At 38.9% G+C, this 26,655-nt stretch overlaps 1 protein-coding gene across 2 annotated transcripts in view; it reads right to left on the bottom strand.

The window, feature by feature from the left end:
* Positions 1-26,655, bottom strand: part of LOC124127667 (polycystic kidney disease 1-related protein-like) — a 239,132-nt gene that overhangs the window by 143,771 nt on the left and 68,706 nt on the right. The gene's annotated exons all lie outside the window — the stretch shown is intronic.

Raw genomic sequence — 26,655 nt, forward strand, 5'->3', positions numbered from 1 at the left:
AACAAGCATCGTCGCCTTTTATGGTTACTGAAGGCCTATTCTAACCCAGAGCTTCATGGTTGTCCCATATTAAGCTGACACGCCTTGACAAAACTTCAATACTGTTCAAAGTGGTGTAAAACCCAACTCACTCATTCCATTACAACTTGCGGCAAACCTACACTAACTTACACGTGTTTGGGGCCATTTTCAAAACTTCAAACTTAAACCTTGCATCATCTTAACTTCTAAACAAATGTGATAACTTGAATATTCCTCAGCATTAGATCTTGCCAAGTGAGTTACAAGCATTAATTCTGGTCTGATGTCTTAAAGCTATTTCATGAAGTCATTGGTGATCCATCGCATATATTATTGTTGTATACTTCACAACCATGATCATAAGTCCTACGTACTAACTTCCACACAACAATCAAGTTTAGGCTAGTTTTTGTTGATATGGGCCAATGTGTGTTCCTGACAACTTATCATGGAACTTTCATCTCAATATCTAGGACTTCAAAATAGGGTTCTCTTGTTATAAGTACCCATCAAATCAGGCTGGGACACACTGGTACACATGTCCTGACCTGCACACACTCTGCCAAGACATCACAAAGCAAACACTGGAAGGCAGGCGCAACCAAGCAATGTCTTTACGAGGTTAACCTTTGTATTTGTTATTATACATTGCAAGTTTTTATTCTAATGATAATTATTCAATTAACCAAAAGTAATCATGTTCTTTTTTAACATTCTGCGACTTTGTTTCAACTCACAAAACCCAAAATGTTTTTCCTTTGAAGATCTAAATGTACCAGTGTTAAATGGGCTGATGGTGGACCTCGTAGGTTCTAAATATTTCTAATTTCCTTGGTTCAAACCTTAAACAAATTCAAAGTTTCAAATTAAATTTCACCACTATGTTTTTTTTATACCAACTCTTGTAAAATGTCATTCACTGTTGTGGACATACAGCATACTTTCCCTTGACTACAATACGAATTCCAAGTCTTCAAGCTACCCTTGTCTGGTGAAGTAGCAGTGCAAGGATACGGAAGGTCATGATGTGATACGTATCTTGATACACTTGTCACGATATTATGTTTCGCAAATCACCAGACTAAGAACACAAAGTCAACGAACTGAAAAGTTTCTTAAATTTAAAGGAAATATTAAAGGCACTTACATGCCACTACTACTAGAGCACAGAGGTGGTCCTGTCCAGATTCAAAGAAAATCACTGTGTGTTCCCTAATTTGATGAAATTCACCATATCTGTAGTCCTACCAAGCATACAAGCTTCCTGTGAATCACATCCGTTGACTGTTAATGTCCACAGGTGCCTTAACCATTTTTAAAAATAATAATATTGAAACAAATTAAATAAAATGCCTCAACGATAAATTTGGATGAGATTCTAGTAATGATTTCCTTGTGGCCTAAGGTTCCAGCCATTTCAAACTGTATGCACTATATATTATGATAGTGATGACAGTTAATGGCACCAACATCTTGTAGAATTGCGTGATGACAAGCATTAGGGGAGTATCACCACTAAATATGAATACAATGCAAGCTGGCACAACAATAACTTGACAGGTTTAACATCAATCTAACAATCTGCAGTACAATCGGAGAGAATGAACCTCCGGTAATTGTACCCACATGGGGAATCAGTGCCAGGCCTTGAGTCTGCCTTGTGACCACCCTAACCCCTGAACTACCTAACAATCCCCAAATGACATAAAACATTGATTTAACTTAAAAATCTCCAAGGTTACTTTAACTAAACTAGATACATGGTTTATTTTAAAGACTAGCACATAAAAATACTGAGAATGATTCCAAAATGTGATATTTGCACAACAATAATCGTAACTTTCCTTTTTTTAACACAGACTTACGGTAGTTAAAGCGCGAAGAATGCTCTTTCTTCTGGTTTATCGTGAAGCATGGGTAATATGACTGATATTTCAGTGATAGTTATGAATTTCAAATGTTGGTTTAATTTCAACTGAAGAGAATGACTGCACAATGAGATATACAGTCGGACCCATTATCTCAAATGAACCGATAACTCGAACCTATTCCCAGGTCTTAACCACCTCACGATATAAATACATATAAATCTGACCTCTTATCGCAAATTCGAGACAAAAATATATAGTGCTATCTCAAACCTTGGACTCCCAACCTTACTATAGAATTTTGTACATTTACATGAAACTTGGCATTTGCCACATTTACAGTTTTGAAAAGTGTGTTTTCTTCAATACCAAGATCACGTGCCAGTCACCCGGCTGTTTTCATGATCGCTACTGATGGCTGATACATGAAGACATTGTTTTGTGCATCCCACGAGTAACACAAGAACACTGTACATAGTTTGTCAAAATTGTTGTTGATCATTGCCAGGGAAATAGATTTCAATTTGTCATCACATACACGTGTTGCGTTTTTAATTTCTCGTGTATGCAATCATATCACTATAGATCTATAATACTGCTACTTTCTCCCATGCCTCGCTATCTCGAATGTCTGGATAACTCAAAGTTATGACACAATCATGCTGGGCGTATAATTGTGATTCTGTGATAATTTGTGACCATATCTTCACTTGAACATATTAATGAATATAGGATTTGATAAGTGTAACAAATATATCAATATAAGTACATTTACCAGTCTGTGACAAAAGTTATGTCATTTCCAAAAGTACAATTTTAACCTTCATTTCATTCGTAGAAAGACAAAATTGCCACTTTGCCAAGTTTAAGCTGGAGTGTTGTTATACATCTGGCCACAACATCTAATCTATGCTGATCGATAATCTGTCAGATGAAGCTACGGAATCAGTCGTCTGCATCATGTCATCATGTACAGGCTGCAATAGGATTATCTAGAAAAGGCCTTGATTACAATATGATACCTGGCCAAAAATTATATTTGAAATTCTCATTCTTACCTTTTTTTATATTAAGCCAGACCAACTAATTACTTGTAAAAGATCAGCCTGTCATGTTTTACACATTCACACCGCATCCCATAAAAAAAACATAAAACCATGTCTTCACTGTGTTTATTCTCTCACTCTCAATCAAGCAAATTCAGCTGAAGCTTAAGTACAGCATTTTATCATCAAAATAAACTCAATAAGGTGTCTATAGTAAATATGAAAGAGAATATGGCTTTATGCACAATGTAGTACCATAATAAATTTAGTCACTGAATTTTTAAAATTTAAAAAAATATATATATTTTTTCTCCCCCGTCTGCCTTCAGGTATTTTTAAAATACAAACCCTCCAAAAAGAAATTTAATAGGTTCTCCCCTGAACCATAACACCATTTACAATTTTTGATAACAAAAAGGATGTGAAGAAACGGCTTGGTGAGCCTGCCAACCAGTATTTGCTTAGTAATGTCTTAGCAGAGTGGTGTGCATGTCGGCAAGTGTGGACATATGCACTGCTATGTGCGAGCAGTTGCCTAATTTGCTTGCTTGTATCAATTTGAATGACATGTTTTGAAGACGGGGAAAGATTATTTTTTTTCATTTTATTTCTTTAGTAGATTACAAACCTACAAAAGTATACTTGATTCTAATGTACACGTGACCTTCTTTGACAAGTGGACGTGCACATGCCGGGACTCTCCAGGTGCACACCACACTGACGGCGGTTTCCAGGCTCCAGGTCAGTGGTCCTGAGAGGTGGCAGCAGCATGGCGTGACTATGGCTCTGTGTCAAGTTCTGATTCACCAAAGTGATTCATATTTACCAACTTGTACACCATTATTCATTTCAGGACAGATTACTCGTGCTCAAGAGCAGATTTCCTCCACTTAGTCATCCTCAGTGATGCCCCTCTGAACATGATGCAACTCGGGATCTCTCTTACATAACAAGACTAACTCTTAATTCCTTCTCAGACAATGGGATGATTATCATTAGAACCTCATAGAGGAGTGGTGGTCAACTGCTATTCAAACATAGAATTAAGGTTAGAGGCATTGAGCTTAATGTGGCATTGTCTCATGTATATAGTGATGAAATTCCATATGGCTAAGAAAACAAAATATTGTATTTCACTCAAGTTAAAAGACACTTGATGCTGGAACTACTTTCATCTGCAGATCTGGAGAAAATATATAGTAAATAGAACATTAGGATTTTTTTGCGAAATATCACACTTATGAAAATATCTGTTTTGTCCAGTCACTTGATCAAATACACAGGACATTTGACAAGCCAAGCCAACTATCCTCTCTGCACATATTGCTCTACAGATATGTAGGTAAATCTTATCTTCCATGTTGCTGTTAAACATGGTGGAAATCCTCCAGAACATTGTCCCTACACAGAAGCTGTTTGGAAGGGTTACTTCTCACAAAGCATTCAGGACCTAGAGGGAGGTGGTTACAATTTATCTGAAATTCCAAACTTTTCACCCTATAAGATTACATTTCAACCAAACAAAAAACTGCAAAGAAAGAAAGTGCCATTTTGAATGTTGACAGACAAACTGAGAACAAATGTGTGTGATGGTAGGAACTCAATTCGGTTTGTTTAATGTCGAACTTAGCAATATTCTAGCTATATGACAGCAGACCAAACAAACCATGAACTGATATTATGAACAATGATCAAACCATCAGGGCGCACACAATGAACCAAGTCACTGAGTCTAACCACCAAATCTATTTTGTGGTGAGTGAGTGAGTGAGTGAGTGAGTGTGAGTGAGTGAGTGAGTGAGTGAGTGAGTGAGTGAGTGAGTGAGTGAGTGAGTGAGTGAGTGAGTGAGTGGTTTTATTCCAGCAATATCACGGCGGGAGATGGGCTTCACACATTGTAGCCACGTCGGGATTCAAACCCGGGTCTTCGGCGTGAAGAGCGAACACTTTAACCACAAGGCTACCCGATCGCCCCATGTAGTTTGTCAGAAGTTGTTTGGGTCGCTTGATCTAATAGGTAAAAATAAATGCTGAACCAGTTCATGCAGGATGTAATTTCCTTCTAACAGAGGGAATAATGCTGACGCGACTTTAAATTTTAACTCACTCACTCTAACAGACAAGGCGTTTTTCTACAAAGTGTTTGTAGTGGCCAGAGACTACATTAATAAACACATCATACACAACACTTTCTATCAATTATTATTTAAAATAATTAACAGTTATGTTTTGTATGTGTGTCTTTTTTATATATTTTTTTAATCCATCAACTATAGAGCTGTTGGGCAAATAAGATAAATGTAATTTTTTTTATTTCATTTTCTTATTGTTGCTTTTGGCTCCTGTCAATCAAATCCATGAAGCATAATGAAAAAGTAAGAAAAGAAATGTCCCAGCTGTGAGCATGGGTGGTGTGATGTTCTCCATCAGATCCAAATGAGTATGTGTATAGACAGACTGCATGAAACATGCACATCAGGGTGCCATGCTGCTGAAGAGATGATAATTCCACAGCCCCCATACAGGACATCAGATGTTCTTCCTCGGATAGCACAAACCCTATTTAATAAATTCTCCATTTGCTGATAAGGGCTGTATTTGCTAATGATCTCAAGTGGTGCAGTTCCAGGGTATTTTTGATATTGATCCTGCCTGCATTAATTTCTCTAGTAATTGTCCCGTGATATCATTTTCAGGTCCGTACCACTGGCCAATCCCCAAGTTCACTGATACAAGTAGATTTAGGCACGAAAATCACACAAATTTTTCTACGAATTGATGCCCATGACGTTGCAAGTAATTGCATTAACACGACTACCTTCCTAGATGGGCCAGCACATTTTCAAAAACTGTAACGATGGTATCAAATTGTCACGGAACCACGGTCCCACCAAAGTTTCCTGAACTTCCTTGGAGATGAAAATCTCCTCTCCAATTTCAGAATCAATAGATGAAACTGAGTTGGTGAAATCAGTTAATAGAGAAGTTTTAATATTATTCTAGACTTGTTCAACAGGGGGTCAGTTTCTGCCATTTGTGGGATTGGTAGCCCAGAGCTGGCTTCTCGATATCTGACAGGTTTGTTAACAGACCAGGAAAGCAAATCAATAAATTCTGCATAACTCACAAAATACTGATAGGCTTCTGACACTAGTCGTCTTTTTAACACAAATATTTCATTATCATACACAAATGATACCACATTAGTGAACACAACACACTTGTAGAAAAACACTCGCCCTATATTTTGACAAATTTCATTAAAATAAATCCTGTTTTTGTTAGTCTCTAGATATCAGTCATTTATAGTTGGTAGCATCAAATAACAAAAGTAAAAATATTTCTAGTCCACCTTAATTTCTCTGACATAAAAACCATTAAATTTGAATGTCAATGTGATAGAGAGCATAAAAATCCTACATCTGTCGTAAGTAGAAGATAGCGGTAAAGAATGTGGTGACATTAACAAAATGCCATCCTTCACAAACACTTAAAGACCAGGTGTTTTTGAATGAGAGGAACATTGTGGCACGTGGTGATGCGTACAGCACACAGGTCCAATCAGGCAAAGTTCAGCAACGTCTGCCGCGGAGAGCAGTTGGATGGGTGACCGTTGTTCAGCAGCTTGAGTCCTTGGAGTTTCCAGGGCCTCAGTCTTCAGTATCTCCTTAGCCATGTGACTTTGTTTGAAATATGCCTCCGTTCTCTTAGCAGAGAATGGGTACCCGGTTGGAAGAGATGGTAATGAGACCGTTTACCTTCGAGTGCCTCAAGGCAACTTGGGCTGTACACACCCCATGAGCATTCAATTGGTGAAAGGAATCTGGAGCACTACAAATGGACTTGTTATTCTCAATATAGCAATCATAAAGAATGAAATGGCTAACAGCCTGACCCAAGCCTCAGTTGTGAGACGGAGGACGATCTACATCACTTTTAGGAATGCCTCACTTGTTAGGTTGGGGGGAACTATTTGAATCACTTTTAGCAATGCCTCAGTTGTGAGGTGGGGGGAGGATTTAAATCACTTTTAGCAAAGCCTCACTTGTGAGGTGGGGGACGATTTAAATCACTTTTAGCAATGCCTCACTTGTGAGGTTGGGGCGATTTACATCACTTTTAGCAATGCCTCAGTTGTGAGGTGGAGGACGATTTAATTCACTTTTAGCAATGCCTCACTTGTGAGGTGGGGGACGATTTACAACACTTTTAGCAATGCCTCACTTGTGAGGTGGAGGATGATTTAAATCACTTTTAGCAATGCCTCACTTCACTTTTAGCAATGCCTCAGTTGTGAGGTGGGGGGATTTACTTGAGCAATACATAGTGAAGGATTTAAGAGAGAGTGTTACATAGTTTCAGTGGGATTCTGTTTCAATAAGTAAAACAATGGCTCATAATGTACTATTCAGCTGACGAGTAGAACCTGCCCTTGTTTTGATCCTGACTTAAATTATGCTCCTGCAAGATCCTTACTCAAGATTTTCTCCTGATTCGGATGTGGATACAGGAACTATGTGGTGATTGATACATCACAAAACAGACACCCCATCTCCTCTGCATGATAACATTCAATAAGTAATTCCAGGAATTCATCAGCACTGTAATCAACAAAACCCACCAAACAGTACCATCCTGAAGTGACACAAATCGAAGCTCACTGAGCACATTCTACAATCATGCATCACATTCACCAATTTATGTTCTTACACAAGCCACAGCTGTTCAAACATCTAACAGATTTTTTTTACACTTTCAATGACAAATACTTTATTCACATAATGTTTATCTAAATAAAATCCACTTTTGAAGCAGTGGTGAACTTTGGCCATCTAGCAAATGTTACAAAACCCCTTCAGAGATTTCATTAACTCCATAATGAACAAACATCACCCCACTTGGACCAGTTCTTTTCAAGACATCTCTTTAAAGGAAACGTGATTAGGGTCTTTCCTCCATTGGCTAGGCTTTCACTATTAGATTGCTCCTTTTCTGAATTGCTATCCTTCCCTGGGACAGTAAATACCGTGGAAGTTCAGGACGTTCCTAAGGGATGTAGATTTGCCTTCAACACCGTCTTAAGCAAAGTGTATTTGGTCTGCCGGAACCCAATACCTTGTCTTGGCTAAATCTGGGAATCAACGCCCTGATTAGGGTCTGCTCTCTGCCCACTTCAATCACTAAATTGGAAAATATCTAGACAATGATGTTATGTGCCCAGAGAGGACAGAATGCAGGATACTTGAGACAATTTGACCATTCTCCTACTGGTCAAGATAAAGCGGAATAAATGTCAAGTTTTTACTTGAAATGCTTTGGTCTGTCATGTGACATGGTTATAATATCAAAAATGTTTCAATCATTTTTTTGAATAAGATATGCCTACATGAAAGCCTGTATTTTCTTATTGGTATGTTTCAGGCACGGATGTGATGGTAAAGATTGGAGAAAGAATGCCTCGATGAAAGTACCATTGACTATTATCAGATAAGAAACCTCTTATCAACCAGAGAGAGGAATGGTGCATTATGGGCCGTTGTCATCCTGGGCCATAAGCGTGATTATCAGAAACATTGTTCACCCATCAATTTAATTTACTCAGTCACATTTGAGCCCAATTTAAGCCAGTGGACATGGTGTAGAAAGCTTTTGCTTCTATTGCATTTCATGTGTGGAGGATGGCCAAGTAATTACGGGCACGGGCGTGTGCCATTGATCATGCCGAGGAGATATCCCAGACTCCGACTTGGGATATTTTCAATATCACCAAAATTACTTTCCATTGATTAAAGGCTGGTTGCATTCCAACACAAGGAGCAAGGCCCATAACTAGCAGATGGTACACGTTCCAAGCCCACCGATAATTTCAAGCTACCTTTCTGGCCCCATGTCTTCAATGTCCAATCAATACCCACCACACAAATCAATACTAAACACTTTGGGAAGTGCAGAGATTATAAACATCAAACATTTGACGCTTTTCGGTCATTTCAAAAGATCTGAGGCCAGTGAAGTTAAATCCCCCTTTTCAAAAGTAACTTCCCACCAGTACTGAAAGAAAAAACACACACTTAATTGAGCCCTACCAGGGGCTGGGGCATTTAAGTTTGTCCAAATTAAATTATATGACTTAATGTTGACAAATTGGTTAAACACAGATTCCTGAAGAATGGACTGAAGAATGGATAGAGTTGTCAGAAATATCATTTTTACGAAGAATAAAAAAACTGATGACAGGAACCTCAATGCCGAGCAATTAACATTATGAGCGATTGAAGGATTTCTAGAGAAACTTCATGTAATGGTATTCATACTTGGCAGAGTATTTAGGCGTCTGCTCGTGACAGCTTGATGATAGGAGAGCAATCTGGCCCAAACTTGTACGCCTACCATTCAAGAAAGCATGCCTTCTGGACATTTTAGTGATTATTGCAAGAAATAATGTCACTTTATCAAAATTAAATCTGATATTTTGATGGATACTGCCATTTAATGAAAGTTGAACATTTTTCAAAGTGCCCAAGGAGATGAAATTGGTGTTTTTTTCACCAAACACATAAACATGGAGGTATCTGAGTAAACACCCAGTCATGATGATGTACATGATCATAGATCTGATAGTTAATGAAGGTTCTATACCAACAGGCACATCATGATTGAAAGGCTAAAAGGGACTCAGTTTCCATGAGGGTGATGGCAGAGTAAATGCAGGAATTGCCTCTCTGCATAATCATGGAGACATTGAAGACTCTGTCCTGGAAGACATAAGAGCACTACCGTTATGGCTTAGGGATGATTTCATCTTTATCCACCGCAGGACAATCCATGACAGTGCATATATTCACCACTGTACCATCTTAACAAGTACTACATTTCAAACAGAATTAGGAATACAGAACTGACTGCATGTCAACTTTTCATATATTCCAATGTGACATTTTGATACAGATGCTACTACCTTCATCAAGCAAGCACTTGCTTAATCCACAAGTCCACTGTCTGCATTGTTATAACAACTCTTTAAATGCTCATTCATGATATCAAACCGGATATTACAGCACTATGGCTTATATCATTTTAATGTTTCTAATCATTTGGTGGACTGTAACTAATCAGATGCCAACCATGATACAAAAACTTTTCTTTATTATTTTGAAAAAAAATTTGATTGCACTTTCATGTTTTGAAAACACATTAGTCGTAGAATGTTCGAAAAGTACTGGTATTAATTCTAAGTTTCAAGATTAATTTCGGAAGGGTAAGGAGTGGTCTAGAGTTTTCAGCAGGAATCATGTACTACAGTCAGTGGAGCCTCACATAATTAGGACCACAGAACAAAGACAAGTAGTGACTGCTTTCCATCTGTGTGGGACACAATCTACCACAAATGGTAACATGACTTTAAAAAGTTCAAGCAACTGGTCACACATCTTGATTATCAGCAAACCTTGCATTATTTACATACAAAGTATGAAAATATGCTTCATATAGCCAAATGACCCGTGAAGTTTCGGGGTAGAATAAGTCTTCAGCAACCCATGCTTGCCGTAAAATGCGACTATGCTTGTCGTAAGTGGTGACTAACGGGATCAGGTGGTCAGACTCTCTGACTTGGTTGATGCATGTCATCAATCCAAATTGCGTGGTTCGATGCTCATGATATCAGTCACTGGATTGTCTGGTCCAGACTCGATTTTTTTACAGACCGCCGTCATATAGCTGGAATATTGCTTAGTGAGGCGTTAAACAAGTCAATCTTGTCAATCTTGAATTGACAGTTTCCATTGACATAAAACAATGAATACCATGTAAATAACTACCACAACTTGCTGCTGGCTGACCATTCCCTTAAAGTCAGTAACTATGATATGCACTACCTTCTGTAAAGTGCGAAAACGTCCCTAGCAAATTTTTTAACCTTGAAAATGGTTGACATGTTTGGTTGTCACAACACTGAATAAAGCTCGTAGTTGAAATTCAAGCATGCTGAGAATGCTATGACAATGATACTGCAACAGTCGTATACCTCCTTCAATTGTATCGCAGCAGTGTTTATAACCATCCCACAACTGTTCCAAAAGTTAAGATGTCCCCAGCTGTCACCCTGCATATATTCGAATCACTTAACGAGTCACAAAAACCTGTCACACTTTACAACTGACATCAAAACAACATCTACACAAGCAACTTAATTTCAACTGAAAATTGAACTTGGGTGTATGCAGCAACACCATGTTTCTAAGAGCTTGAAAGAGCCAAGTTATTGTGACTGCGACCGGATCTCAGCCAGGCCATTTAAGTCTTTACCCTGGTAAATGTTAGTACAGATTTGTATGTCTGAGCCAGTGGTGGCCTGTCTGAGACAGCAAATTTGTGTAAAATCACCATGACCCAACGCTAAGATTGTGTAAGTGATACGTTCAATATCAATAAAAGGAATAACGGAAATGGAGAGAAAATATTTGGATTACACCTTGGCCGGGCAAACCAACATACAGTATTTTGGTGTCATGGTGTGCAGTACTTTACACTAACTTTGTAGGCCTCGGAAAACTGATCAAGGTGGATTTCCATGGTTACCACATGAAATAATTATAATTTGGGAACATTTTCCTCTATGAAGACTAGCGAAATTTCTTACCCATAATTTCTTGGCTGGACATGGTGTTTACATTTGTGAGAATGGCTTTGGAAGTGGCACGATGCAATGATCTTTGTTGCAAGTTGTACAAGGGAAGTACCTTACTTACTTTGACATTCAAGTACAAAATTGTATCACCTTCCAAATTTGCATAATTTTTAATACTAAATAATTTATGACAACATTTTTCATTAGCAAATGGCCATTACCTTGTCCAAGCTCTCATTATATTTCACAAAATCCAACAATTCCTAATTTAAGACATCAAAAGTTGCATTGACAACAAATTGAATACATTCTCTGTATATAAATTTGAAAGATTTGTACCATTCTCTCCTACTTCATGAATTTCCTGTAGATTCTATCATTCTCTCTCACTCCATCATATTCCGTAGACTGTATCATTCTCTCTCACTCCATCATATTCCGTAGACTGTATCATTCTCTCTCACTCCATCATATTCCGTAGACTGTATCATTCTCTCTCACTCCATCATATTCCGTAGACTGTATCATTCTCTCTCACTCAATCATATTCCGTAGACTGTATCATTCTCTCTCACTCCATCATATTCCGTAGACTGTATCATTCTCTCTCACTCAATCATATTCCGTAGGTTCTATCATTCTCTCTCACTCTCTCAAATTCTGTAGACTGTATCATTCTCTCTCACTCCATCATATTCCGTTGACTGTATCATTCTCTCTCACTCTCTCAAATTCTGTAGATTGTATCATTCTCTCTCACTCCATCATATTCTGTAGACTGTATCATTCTCTCTCACTCCATCATATTCCGTAGATTCTATCATTCTCTCTCACTCTCTCAAATTCCGTAGACTGTATCATTCTCTCTCACTCCATCATATTCCGTTGACTGTATCATTCTCTCTCAATCTCTCAAATTATGTTGACTGTATCATTCTCTCTCACTCTCTCAAATTCTGTAGACTGTATCATTCTATCTCACTCTCTCAAATTCTGTAGACTGTATCATTCTATCTCACTCTCTCAAATTCTGTAGACTGTATCATTCTCTCTCACTCGCTCAAATTCTGTAGACTGTATCATTCTATCTCACTCTCTCAAATTCTGTAGACTGTATCATTCTTTCTCACTCTCTCAAATTCTGTAGACTGTATCATTCTCTCTAACTCTCTCAAATTCTGTAGACTGTATCATTCTATCTCACTCTCTCAAATTCTGTAGACTGTATCATTCTATCTCACTCTCTCAAATTCCGTAGACTCTATCATTCTCTCTCACTCTCTCAAACTCTGTAGACTGTATCATTCTCTCTCACTCAATCATATTCCGTAGACTGTATCATTCTCTCTCACTCCATCATATTCCGTTGACTGTATCATTCTCTCTCAATCTCTCAAATTCTGTTGACTGTATCATTCTCTCTCACTCTCTCAAATTCTGTAGACTGTATCATTCTATCTTACTCTCTCATATTCCGTAGACTGTATCATTCTATTTCACTCTCAAATTCCGTAGACTGTATCATTCTCTCTCACTCTCGCAAATTCCCTAGACTGTATCATTCTATCTCACTCTCTCAAATTTTGTAGACTGTATCATTCTCTCTCACTCTCTCATATTCTGTAGACTGTATCATTCTATCTCACTCTCTCAAATTCCGTAGACTGTATCATTCTCTCTCACTCTCTCAAATTCTGTAGACTGTATCATTCTATCTCACTCTCTCAAATTCTGTAGACTGTATCATTCTCTCTCACTCTCTCAAATTCTGTAGACTGTATCATTCTCTCTCACTCTCTCAAATTCTGTTGACTGTATCATTCTCTCCCACTCTCTCAAATTCCATAGACTGTATCATTCTATCACACTCTCTCAAATTCTGTAGACTGTATCATTATATCTCACTCTCTCAAATTCTGTAGACTGTATCATTATATCTCACTCTCTCAAATTCCGTAGACTGTATCATTCTCTCTCACTCTCTCAAATTCCTTAGACTGTATCATTCTATCTCACTCTCTCAAATTCAGTCGACTGTATCCTTCTATCTCACTCTCTCAATTCTGTAGACTGTATCATTCTATCTCACTCTCTCATATTCTGTAGATTGTACCATTCTCTCTCACTCCATCATATTCCATTGACTGTATCATTCTGTCTCACTCCATCATATTCCGTAGATTCTATCATTCTCTCTCACTCTCTCAAATTCTGTAGGCTGTATTATTCTTTCTAACTCCATCATATTCCGTTGACTGTATCATTCTCTCTCACTCCATCAAATTCTGTAGACTATCATTCTATCTCACGCCATCATATTCCGTAGATTGTATCATTCTATCTTACTCTCTCAAATTCTGTAGATTGTACTATTCTCTCACTCTCTCAAATTCCGTAGACTGTATCATTCTCTCTCACTCTCTCAAATTCTGTAGATTGTACCATTCTCTCTCACTCCATCATTTTCCGTTGACTGTATCATTTTCTCTCACTCCATCAAATTCTGTAGACTGTATCATTCTCTCTCACTCAATCATATTCCGTAGACTGTATCATTCTCTCTCACTCAATCATATTCCGTAGACTGTATCATTCTCTCTCACTCAATCATATTCCGTAGACTGTATCATTCTCTCTCACTCCATCATATTCCGTAGACTGTATCATTCTCTCTCACTCAATCATATTCCGTAGGTTCTATCATTCTCTCTCACTCTCTCAAATTCTGTAGACTGTATCATTCTCTCTCACTCCATCATATTCCGTTGACTGTATCATTCTCTCTCACTCTCTCAAATTCTGTAGATTGTATCATTCTCTCTCACTCCATCATATTCTGTAGACTGTATCATTCTCTCTCACTCCATCATATTCCGTAGATTCTATCATTCTCTCTCACTCTCTCAAATTCCGTAGACTGTATCATTCTCTCTCACTCCATCATATTCCGTTGACTGTATCATTCTCTCTCAATCTCTCAAATTCTGTTGACTGTATCATTCTCTCTCACTCTCTCAAATTCTGTAGACTGTATCATTCTATCTCACTCTCTCAAATTCTGTAGACTGTATCATTCTATCTCACTCTCTCAAATTCCGTAGACTGTATCATTCTCTCTCACTCGCTTAAATTCTGTAGACTGTATCATTCTATCTCACTCTCTCAAATTCTGTAGACTGTATCATTCTTTCTCACTCTCTCAAATTCTGTAGACTGTATCATTCTCTCTAACTCTCTCAAATTCTGTAGACTGTATCATTCTATCTCACTCTCTCAAATTCTGTAGACTGTATCATTCTATCTCACTCTCTCAAATTCCGTAGACTCTATCATTCTCTCTCACTCTCTCAAACTCTGTAGACTGTATCATTCTCTCTCACTCAATCATATTCCGTAGACTGTATCATTCTCTCTCACTCCATCATATTCCGTTGACTGTATCATTCTCTCTCAATCTCTCAAATTCCGCAGACTGTATCATTCTCTCTCACTCTCTCAAATTCTGTAGACTGTATCATTCTATCTTACTCTCTCATATTCCGTAGACTCTATCATTCTATTTCACTCTCAAATTCCGTAGACTGTATCATTCTCTCTCACTCTCGCAAATTCCCTAGACTGTATCATTCTATCTCACTCTCTCAAATTCTGTAGACTGTATCATTCTCTCTCACTCTCTCATATTCTGTAGACTGTATCATTCTATCTCACTCTCTCAAATTCCGTAGACTGTATCATTCTCTCTCACTCTCTCAAATTCTGTAGACTGTATCATTCTATCTCACTCTCTCAAATTCTGTAGACTGTATCATTCTCTCTCACTCCATCATATTCTGTAGACTGTATCATTCTCTCTCACTCCATCATATTCCGTAGATTCTATCATTCTCTCTCACTCTCTCAAATTCCGTAGACTGTATCATTCTCTCTCACTCCATCATATTCCGTTGACTGTATCATTCTCTCTCAATCTCTCAAATTCTGTTGACTGTATCATTCTCTCTCACTCTCTCAAATTCTGTAGACTGTATCATTCTATCTCACTCTCTCAAATTCTGTAGACTGTATCATTCTATCTCACTCTCTCAAATTCCGTAGACTGTATCATTCTCTCTCACTCGCTCAAATTCTGTAGACTGTATCATTCTATCTCACTCTCTCAAATTCTGTAGACTGTATCATTCTTTCTCACTCTCTCAAATTCTGTAGACTGTATCATTCTCTCTAACTCTCTCAAATTCTGTAGACTGTATCATTCTATCTCACTCTCTCAAATTCTGTAGACTGTATCATTCTATCTCACTCTCTCAAATTCCGTAGACTCTATCATTCTCTCTCACTCTCTCAAACTCTGTAGACTGTATCATTCTCTCTCACTCAATCATATTCCGTAGACTGTATCATTCTCTCTCACTCCATCATATTCCGTTGACTGTATCATTCTCTCTCAATCTCTCAAATTCCGCAGACTGTATCATTCTCTCTCACTCTCTCATATTCTGTAGACTGTATCATTCTATCTTACTCTCTCATATTCCGTAGACTGTATCATTCTATTTCACTCTCAAATTCCGTAGACTGTATCATTCTCTCTCACTCTCGCAAATTCCCTAGACTGTATCATTCTATCTCACTCTCTCAAATTCCGTAGACTGTATCATTCTCTCTCACTCTCTCAAATTCTGTAGACTGTATCATTCTATCTCACTCTCTCAAATTCTGTAGACTGTATCATTCTCTCTCACTCTCTCAAATTCCGTAGACTGTATCATTCTCTCTCACTCTCTCAAATTCTGTTGACTGTATCATTCTCTCCCACTCTCTCAAATTCCATAGACTGTATCATTCTATCACACTCTCTCAAATTCTGTAGACTGTATCATTATATCTCACTCTCTCAAATTCTGTAGACTGTATCATTATATCTCACTCTCTCAAATTCCGTAGACTGTATCATTCTCTCTCACTCTCTCAAATTCCTTAGACTGTATCATTCTATCTCACTCTCTCAAATTCTGTTGACTGTATCATTCTCTCTCACTCTCTCAAATTCTGTAGACTGTATCATTCTATCTCACTCTCTCAAATTCTGTAGACTGTATCATTCTATCTCACTCTCTCAAATTCCGTAGACTGTATCATTCTCTCTCACTCGCTCAAATTCTGTAGACTGTATCATTCTATCTCACTCTCTCAAATTCTGTAGACTGTATCATTCTTTCTCACTCTCTCAAATTCTGTAGACTGTATCATTCTCTCTAACTCTCTCAAATTCTGTAGACTGTATCATTCTATCTCACTCTCTCAAATTCTGTAGACTGTATCATTCTATCTCACTCTCTCAAATTCCGTAGACTCTATCATTCTCTCTCACTCTCTCAAACTCTGTAGACTGTATCATTCTCTCTCTCAATCATATTCCGTAGACTGTATCATTCTCTCTCACTCAATCATATTCCGTTGACTGTATCATTCTCTCTCAATCTCTCAAATTCTGTTGACTGTATCATTCTCTCTCACTCTCTCAAATTCTGTAGACTGTATCATTCTATCTTACTCTCTCATATTCCGTAGACTGTATCATTCTATTTCACTCTCAAATTCCGTAGACTGTATCATTCTCTCTCACTCTCGCAAATTCCCTAGACTGTATCATTCTATCTCACTCTCTCATATTCTGTAGACTGTATCATTCTATCTCACTCTCTCAAATTCCGTAGACTGTATCATTCTCTCTCACTCTCTCAAATTCTGTAGACTGTATCATTCTATCTTACTCTCTCAAATTCTGTAGATTGTACTATTCTCTCACTCTCTCAAATTCTGTAGACTGTATCATTCTCTCTCACTCTCTCAAATTCTGTAGATTGTACCATTCTCTCTCACTCCATCATTTTCCGTTGACTGTATCATTTTCTCTCACTCCATCAAATTCTGTAGACTATCATTCTATCTCACGCCATCATATTCCGTAGATTTTATCATTCTATCTCACTCCATCATATTCCGTAGATTGTATCATTCTATCTTACTCTCTCAAATTCTGTAGATTGTACTATTCTCTCACTCTCTCAAATTCCGTAGACTGTATCATTCTCTCTCACTCTCTCAAATTCTGTAGATTGTACCATTCTCTCTCACTCCATCATTTTCCGTTGACTGTATCATTTTCTCTCACTCCATCAAATTCTGTAGACTATCATTCTATCTCACGCCATCATATTCCGTAGATTTTATCATTCTATCTCACTCCATCATATTCCGTAGATTCTATCATTCTCTCTCACTCTCTCAAATTCTGTAGACTGTATCATTCTCTCTCACTCCATCATATTCCGTTGACTGTATCATTCTCTCTCAATCTCTCAAATTCTGTTGACTGTATCATTCTATCTTACTCTCTCATATTCCGTAGACTCTATCATTCTATTTCACTCTCAAATTCCGTAGACTGTATCATTCTCTCTCACTCTCGCAAATTCCCTAGACTGTATCATTCTATCTCACTCTCTCAAATTCTGTAGACTGTATCATTCTCTCTCACTCTCTCAAATTCTGTAGACTGTATCATTCTCTCTCACTCTCTCATATTCTGTAGACTGTATCATTCTATCTCACTCTCTCAAATTCCATAGACTGTATCATTCTCTCTCACTCTCTCAAATTCTGTAGACTGTATCATTCTATCTCACTCTCTCAAATTCTGTAGACTGTATCATTCTCTCTCACTCTCTCAAATTCCGTAGACTGTATCATTCTCTCTCAAATTCTGTTGACTGTATCATTCTCTCCCACTCTCTCAAATTCCATAGACTGTATCATTCTATCTCACTCTCTCAAATTCTGTAGACTGTATCATTCTCTCTCACTCTCTCAAATTCTGTAGACTGTATCATTATATCTCACTCTCTCAAATTCCGTAGACTGTATCATTCTCTCTCACTCTCTCAAATTCCTTAGACTGTATCATTCTCTCTCACTCTCTCAAATTCAGTCGACTGTATCCTTCTATCTCACTCTCTCAAATTCTGTAGACTGTATCATTCTATCTCACTCTCTCATATTCTGTAGATTGTACCATTTTCTCTCACTCCATCATATTCCATTGACTGTATCATTCTGTCTCACTCCATCATATTCCGTAGATTCTATCATTCTCTCTCACTCTCTCAAATTCTGTAGACTGTATCATTCTCTCTCACTCTCTCAAATTCCGTAGACTGTATCATTCTCTCTCAAATTCTGTTGACTGTATCATTCTCTCCCACTCTCTCAAATTCCATAGACTGTATCATTCTATCTCACTCTCTCAAATTCTGTAGACTGTATCATTCTCTCTCACTCTCTCAAATTCTGTAGACTGTATCATTATATCTCACTCTCTCAAATTCCGTAGACTGTATCATTCTCTCTCACTCTCTCAAATTCCTTAGACTGTATCATTCTCTCTCACTCTCTCAAATTCAGTCGACTGTATCCTTCTATCTCACTCTCTCAAATTCTGTAGACTGTATCATTCTATCTCACTCTCTCATATTCTGTAGATTGTACCATTTTCTCTCACTCCATCATATTCCATTGACTGTATCATTCTGTCTCACTCCATCATATTCCGTTGACTGTATCATTCTCTCTCACTCCATCAAATTCTGTAGACTATCATTCTATCTCACGCCATCATATTCCGTAGATTGTATCATTCTATCTTACTCTCTCAAATTCTGTAGATTGTACTATTCTCTCACTCTCTCAAATTCCGTAGACTGTATCATTCTCTCTCACTCTCTCAAATTCTGTAGATTGTACCATTCTCTCTCACTCCATCATTTTCCGTTGACTGTATCATTTTCTCTCACTCCATCAAATTCTGTAGACTATCATTCTATCTCACGCCATCATATTCCGTAGATTTTATCATTCTATCTCACTCTCTCAAATTCTGTAGATTGTACTATTCTCTCACTCTCTCAAATTCCGTAGACTGTATCATTGTCTCTCACTCTCTCAAATTCTGTAGATTGTACCATTCTCTCTCACTCTCTCAAATTTTGTAGACTGTATCATTCTATCTCACTCTCAAATTCTGTAGATTGTACCATTCTCTCTCACTCCATCATTTTCCGTTGACTGTATCATTTTCTCTCACTCTCTCAAATTCTGTAGACTATCATTCTATCTCACTCTCTCAAATTCTGTAGATTGTACCATTCTATTTCACTCTCTCAAATTCTGTAGATTGTACCATTCTATCTCACTCCATCATATTCCGTAGATTGTACTGTTCTCTCTCACTCCATCATATTCCGTAGATTCTATCATTCTCTCTCACTCCATCATATTCCGTAGACTGTATCATTCTCTCTCCCTCCATCATATTCCATAGATTGTACCATTCTCTCTAACTTCATCATATTCCGTAGATTGTATCATTCTCTCTCCCTCCATCATATTCCATAGATTGTACCATTCTATCTCACTCCATCATATTCCGCAGATTGTACTATTCTCTCTCACTCCATCATATTCCGTAGATTCTATCATTCTCTCTCACTCCATCATATTCCGTAGACTGTATCATTCTCTCTCCCTCCATCATATTCCATAGATTGTACCATTCTCTCTAACTTCATCATTATTTCCCAGTTAATAATATTCTCCAGATTGTGCCATTTTTTATATATTTCACAGTCATAACACAAATAAATATTAGTTTTCAAGTCCTGCACTTTACAACATGCCATTTCCTCGAGAGGCTGGAGACATGACGACCCTCTAGTTGAGAAACCAAGATGGCAGCCTCTAGATTTGGAACAGTGAAAACAAATAGTCAGGGTGTTTCCCAAATGTCAGGCTGTAACTGGTTGCTGCAACACTGTACATCTGCTCCCCACTTGCATGCGGTGCATCCCTGCATGGACTACACAAATACAAGGTCCATTTCCACACGGAAGACAATATTAATGTCAGGACTGGAACTTATCTCGTAGCATGGGCACGCATGCTTTCACCTTCTATCAGGAAACTGTATACTTTCCTTGCAGACTGTCTAAACATCCGACCTTGAGGACAGAAATACATTTGTCATGATGCATGATGTTTAAGAAATTAGTGAAATGCACTTCAATTACAGGCAAGCTATTAATTCACATCGATCCATTTAAGTCCAGTAACCATGGTTACAACAAAAACAAATCTGTTCTTCAGAGTTATCGGGATGACACAAAGACCCATGCAGCCTTGCATGATCAACTGAAATGTGGCATTATCAACAAAAAAAGAAGCGGATACCAATATTTGAACATGGCCAGAAACATGTCAGTGATCACTGCATAGGTTCTTCAAAGCTAATTTTATATTATGCAAGAATACAATAACAAATGATTGGAGTGATTGGGTGTCTGAAATTTGATGTCGCTTTGAAAGTATTACCTAGGCATGGGTTTCCAGGAGTAGGTTTCCATGTTTCAACCACATAGACATTCAACCAAGGTCTTTAGAATGATGACCCATGACCCCTGCATGCCCACATGAACAAATTCAAACACAACATGAAGTTAAACCACTGAAGTTTACTCAAGGACCTCAATGTAACTCAAAAACAAAATACCCTAAAAAGAATGAACAGGCATTTCAATAACTAGCGTATCAGTAACAATGGTGTGTACTGACATTCTGAAGGTCACACATCACTGGTGAGCAAAGGTCAGTGTACAAGAACATGTGGCATCAAGTGGCTGTTCCCTGCTTGGCCAGCCATCATTCCTGCAGTATATTCCATTGTGTGCGCCAGACAGTGTTGCTCTAACTGGCGGCTTCAGGTGCTACCAACATCGTCACAGGGGTCCTTGAAGGTCAGGGCAAGAGTTGAAGTCGCAGTAGAAACTTATGCAAAAGCTATGCAGTCCTGAACTCAAATAGACAACCTGAGAGCCAATGTAACATTGGCCATCACACTGATTTGACATTTATTATAAAAAAATGACTTTGTTTCTGAATAATACAATGTTTATAATAAGATGTAAATGGATTAAAAATTGATTGTACACAAAAAGTGATATCCTAATGGTACTTGTGTTTGTCCAAGTTCACTGGCTATTCACAGCAATAATTAACAAAGACATTATGTATTTCAAAGAGCAGAGGACCAATGATTTCCCAACATGCCTCTGTCTAAATTTAGCATGGTAGTTAAAAAGTGCACCAGTCACAGTACTATGCACACTAAGCATAATGTGTCAAGAGGTGATCAACACATAGCTAGCTGTGTCTATTGAGGTCATGATTCCTTTAATAAAAATAATATAAATCACTTTCAGTAGGATACGACCATCATATCAGTTAATATTTCAACAAACTTCATATAACCCTTATAATTTGATCTTGGACTGTAGAACTATCTCATCTAAAAATTGTTTGTTTGTTTGTGGCTTAACGCCGCACTCAGCAATATTCCAGCCTTATAACAGTGGCCTGTAAATAACTGAGTCTGAACCAGACAATACAGTGATTTACATCATGAGCATCGATCCACACAACTGGGATACAATGACATGCATCACCCAAGTCACTGAGTCTGACCACCCTATCCTGAAAGTCACCTCTTACAACAAGCGCAATCGCCTTTTTCGGCAGGCATGGGCTGCTGAAGACCAATTCTAACTCGGATGTTCACGGTGTCTTATCTGAGGTCCCCACGTTAAATCCAGGTTAGGATAGATCCAAGCAACCAATCATGGGTGTCACAGGTGACTAAAAGGACTGACAAGTCAGGCTCGGTGACTTGGTTGATTGTGTATCATCATACCCCGACAACATCGATAGTTGCGCACAATATTAATCACATGTCAATCAATATATACTGCTATCATGTACATGGAATATTGCAATCAAACTTACAACATTATCTGAAAAATTGAGGCATGGTGCATATCGTGCATCAATGGCATAAATTAAGAGGTCGGACATTTTCCAAAGTTTGCATGCCACGCAGCAAGTGTAAAGTGACATTTCAAGTGGCCATATTGAAATTCACTTGCCTGATTTACATAATTTGAAATTTCCATTAGTGTCCAACAAAACAAGCATCACAACATTGCTTTCTTTTTTCACCACTACAACAACATCACATCCCTAGAAAACATGGCTTGTGATTGATTATGGTGGCAGAACATGTGTATTAAAATGTTATTTGTCATTATTTTTCATGTACAATTAATTTGGCATATCTGTTATTGTCATAAAAAGCTCAATTCCCTTTTTCTGCCTGAACAGTCAACACAAATTCTGACAAAATAAGAGAGTTTCTTTCAATACTATGATTATAGTGTGCAAGAATGGCAACCTCAACACTGGTTAATTAACCAATTTCTATTTTCATGCCAAATGTTAGGTCAATATACAGCTGGAACAAATACAACAGCATAATCTCTAGGACTGCTGATAACTGCCTTTGTTCATACATTGTTGCATGGGCGCTTACAACAACACTCTTCAGCTTGACAAGAGCAGAAAAAGACATACTTGCTCCAGACAATGACAAGTGGCAGGCAAAAGGATTCGTGACTGATTTAATATTTACAGCTTTATTCACTCGCACCATTTCTGGTTAAAAAAATGTGAAAAAATTCCCTCTGCTTATCATATCCAAACAATTCCAATGTCTTGCCGAAGACAAATAGGTGCTATTTATGAAATAACCGACAAGAAAATACACAGCAGCAGAATCATTGTGGATGAAATTACATCCAAAGGACCAGCAAATTGACAACAGTGACATTTTGTCAAGCTTTAAGTACATGCCACTCGACTCTCTATTGATTTTGAGGGAAAATCTTGCTACAAGACAATCCTATTCAAATCGTTAAACGTCCAATCAATTTCAATTTTATTTTAAGTGTTACATACCAGTAAGGATACAATTTCATCATTCATAAAACTTCTCCAATCACATAATTACCCTTGGAGTTTTTATGCCTAAAGCAATCGGACTGAAAATTGTTTACGTTCTCTGACTGCTAGTACTGAGAGAGAACTAGAGCAGACTGAGAGTTGAACTGCCATGGACGAAAGCAGGCAGAGAATATTGCATGGGGGAGGGTAGAGGGGGGGGGGGGGGGGGGGGGGGGGGGGGGGGGTACAGGGTGGAGGGTGGAGGGTTGAGGGTTGAGGGTAGAGGTGGAAGGTACAGGGTGGAGGCTAGAGAGCGGAGGGTAGAGGGTGGAAGATAGGCGGTGGAAGGTAGGGGGTGGAGGGTACAGGGTGGAGGCTAGAGGGCACAGGGTGGAGGGTACAGGGTGGATGGTGGAGGGTAGGGGTGGAAAGTACAGGGTTGAGGGTGGAGGGTACAGGGTGGAGGCTAGAGAGCGGAGGGTAGAGGGTTGAAGATAGAGGGTGGAGGTACAGGGTGGGGGCTAGAAGGTACAGGGTGGAAGATACAGGGTGAATGATACAGGGTGAATGGTACAGGGTGGAGGGTACAGGATGGAGGGTACAGGGTGGGAGCTAGAAGATAGAGGGTGGAGGTACAGGGTGGGGGCTAGAAGGTACAGAGTGGAAGATACAGGGTGAATGGTACAGGTAGGAGGATACAGGGTGGGGGCTAGAAGATAGAGGGTGGAAGGTAGAGGGTGGAAGATCCAGGGTGGAGGGTACAGGTAGGAGGATACAGGGTGGGGGCTAGAAGATAGAGGGTGGAAGGTAGAGGGTGGAAGATCCAGGGTGGAGGGTATAGGTAGGAGGATACAGGGTGGGGGCTAGAAGATAGAGGGTGGAAGATCCAGGGTGGAGGGTACAGGGTGGGGGCTAGAAGATAGAGGGTGGAATGTAGAGGGTGGAAGATCCAGGGTGGAGGGTACAGGTAGGAGGATACAGGGTGGGGGCTAGAAGATAGAGGGTGGAAGGAAGAGGGTGGAAGATCCAGGGTGGAGGGTACAGGTAGGAGGATACATGGTGGGGGCTAGAAGATAGAGGGTGGAAGATACAGGGTGGAGGGTACAGGTAGGAGGATACATGGTGGGGGCTAGAAGATAGAGGGTGGAAGATAGAGGGTGGAGGGTACAGGTAGGAGGATACATGGTTGGGGCTAGAAGATAGAGGGTGGAAGATACAGGATGGAGGGTACAGGTAGGAGGATACATGGTGGGGGCTAGAAGATAGAGGGTGGAAGATACAGGGTGGAGGGTACAGGTAGGAGGATACATGGTGGGGGCTAGAAGATAGAGGGTGGAAGATACAGGGTGGAGGGTACAGGTAGGAGGATACATGGTGGGGGCTAGAAGATAGAGGGTGGAAGATACAGGGTGGAGGGTACAGGTAGGAGGATACATGGTGGGGGCTAGAAGATAGAGGGTGGAAGATAGAGGGTGGAAGATAGAGGGTGGAGGGTACAGGTAGGAGGATACAGGGTGGGGGCTAGAAGATAGAGGGTGGAAGATACAGGGTGGAAGATACAGGGTGGAGGGTACAGGTAGGAGGATACAGGGTGGGGGCTAGAAGATAGAGGGTGGAAGATAGAGGGTGGAAGATAGAGGGTGGAGGGTACAGGTAGGAGGATACAGGGTGGGGGCTAGAAGATAGAGGGTGGAAGATACAGGGTGGAGGGTACAGGTAGGAGGATACATGGTGGGGGCTAGAAGATAGAGGGTGGAAGGTAGAGGTGGAAGATACAGGGTGGAGGATACATTGAAAAAATAACACTTTTGAAGATCTTTACATTTTAAAGGTGTCTTTCATATTTAATTAAAGTAATGGATATAGTGTGTAATGCCATATATTGCAAGACATTCAATAGCAATCAAATCTCATCTGAATTTCACACAGAACGTGAGTATTTAAGATAAATCACAACTTTTTAGCTAAGCATTAACACAATTGGTAAGCCCCAACTTATGTCTTTGTAAAACAAAACTTGTACATGCGGCACCTTATCCATTTATTTTCAACAATCGTAACCTCCTTACAGGTCCCTTAACTCGAGCTTAACTATCACTTTCAAAAGCCCATACATTATCTGTCTCTAAGAACCTAACCAAAACTTCATTTACAAATCCATAATACACTGCATCATACTTCTCCAAGCATATGTCTGGCCATTGAAGCTGTGTGGTCCCCACAGTAATGGACATCAGTGGTCTGTAATACAGCCATAAACAATAGGATGTACCTTGCCAGGCTGCACATTACCAGGCATGATGGGGTCATGTCCCAACAAACAATGGACATAACAGCCGACTGCACTTCCTGGAAAATATTGGGATTCACTGCCATTATGGGGTTATTTCAAGAATCTTCTATTTATTCATGGTAATAAATTTACAGGGACTGTGAGTAGTTTAAAATAAGTCACCTTTTAACCTAGTCTGTCTTAAAGACCCTGATACAAATATATCAAATACAGCCCATGCAAGTCTAGAATGTTTGGCAAGTCTAGATTTCTGCAATATCAGAACATGAAGATAATAACAACTATTTTTTTCTGTATGATATGGTCATTTCAGAAACTAGATGTTAGTCTACTTTTAACCTGCAGTCCTGAGTTTAAACAACAAAATATTAACATAAAATACACACCTTCAGACCTTATTCTAATAATAACGTAAGAGTTACACTAAATAAACTAAACAATGTCTGATGTGCTAAACCCTCCATTTTGTCCCTATGAGCGACATACTACATATTTCACCAGAAAGTCCAGGTGCTACCTGAGAGCATATTAGCCAATGACAAGCAGCCATTGTATTCAGTGCAGGATAACCGTAAGTCATATATAGATACAAGTACCTCCCAATTTTTGTAAAGAAAAGACAACTATGAAATTTGAGCTTATTTTATTAAACTAGCTGCCATTACGTTATGCGAATGCCAAGTCATGGTGTAATTATGCCCACTTAAACAACTCCTATGTACACCGACACCAGGATCTGAGGGCTTCCAGCATTCCAGGTTAAAGCATTATTTTTTGAACAAGCAGAATTACCAGCAAACGAAAACACTCGAACAGAGGACATGATACAGCATATGTATATAGTGACAGTACCCATAATGCCGATGGAGGGAGGTTGTTCTGTGATGGTAGTATTCAGTTATAAGTGAG

This window comes from Haliotis rufescens, unplaced genomic scaffold, assembly GCF_023055435.1.
Source record: "Haliotis rufescens isolate VD_foot unplaced genomic scaffold, xgHalRufe1.0.p SCAF_10, whole genome shotgun sequence".
NCBI lineage: Eukaryota > Metazoa > Mollusca > Gastropoda > Lepetellida > Haliotidae > Haliotis > Haliotis rufescens.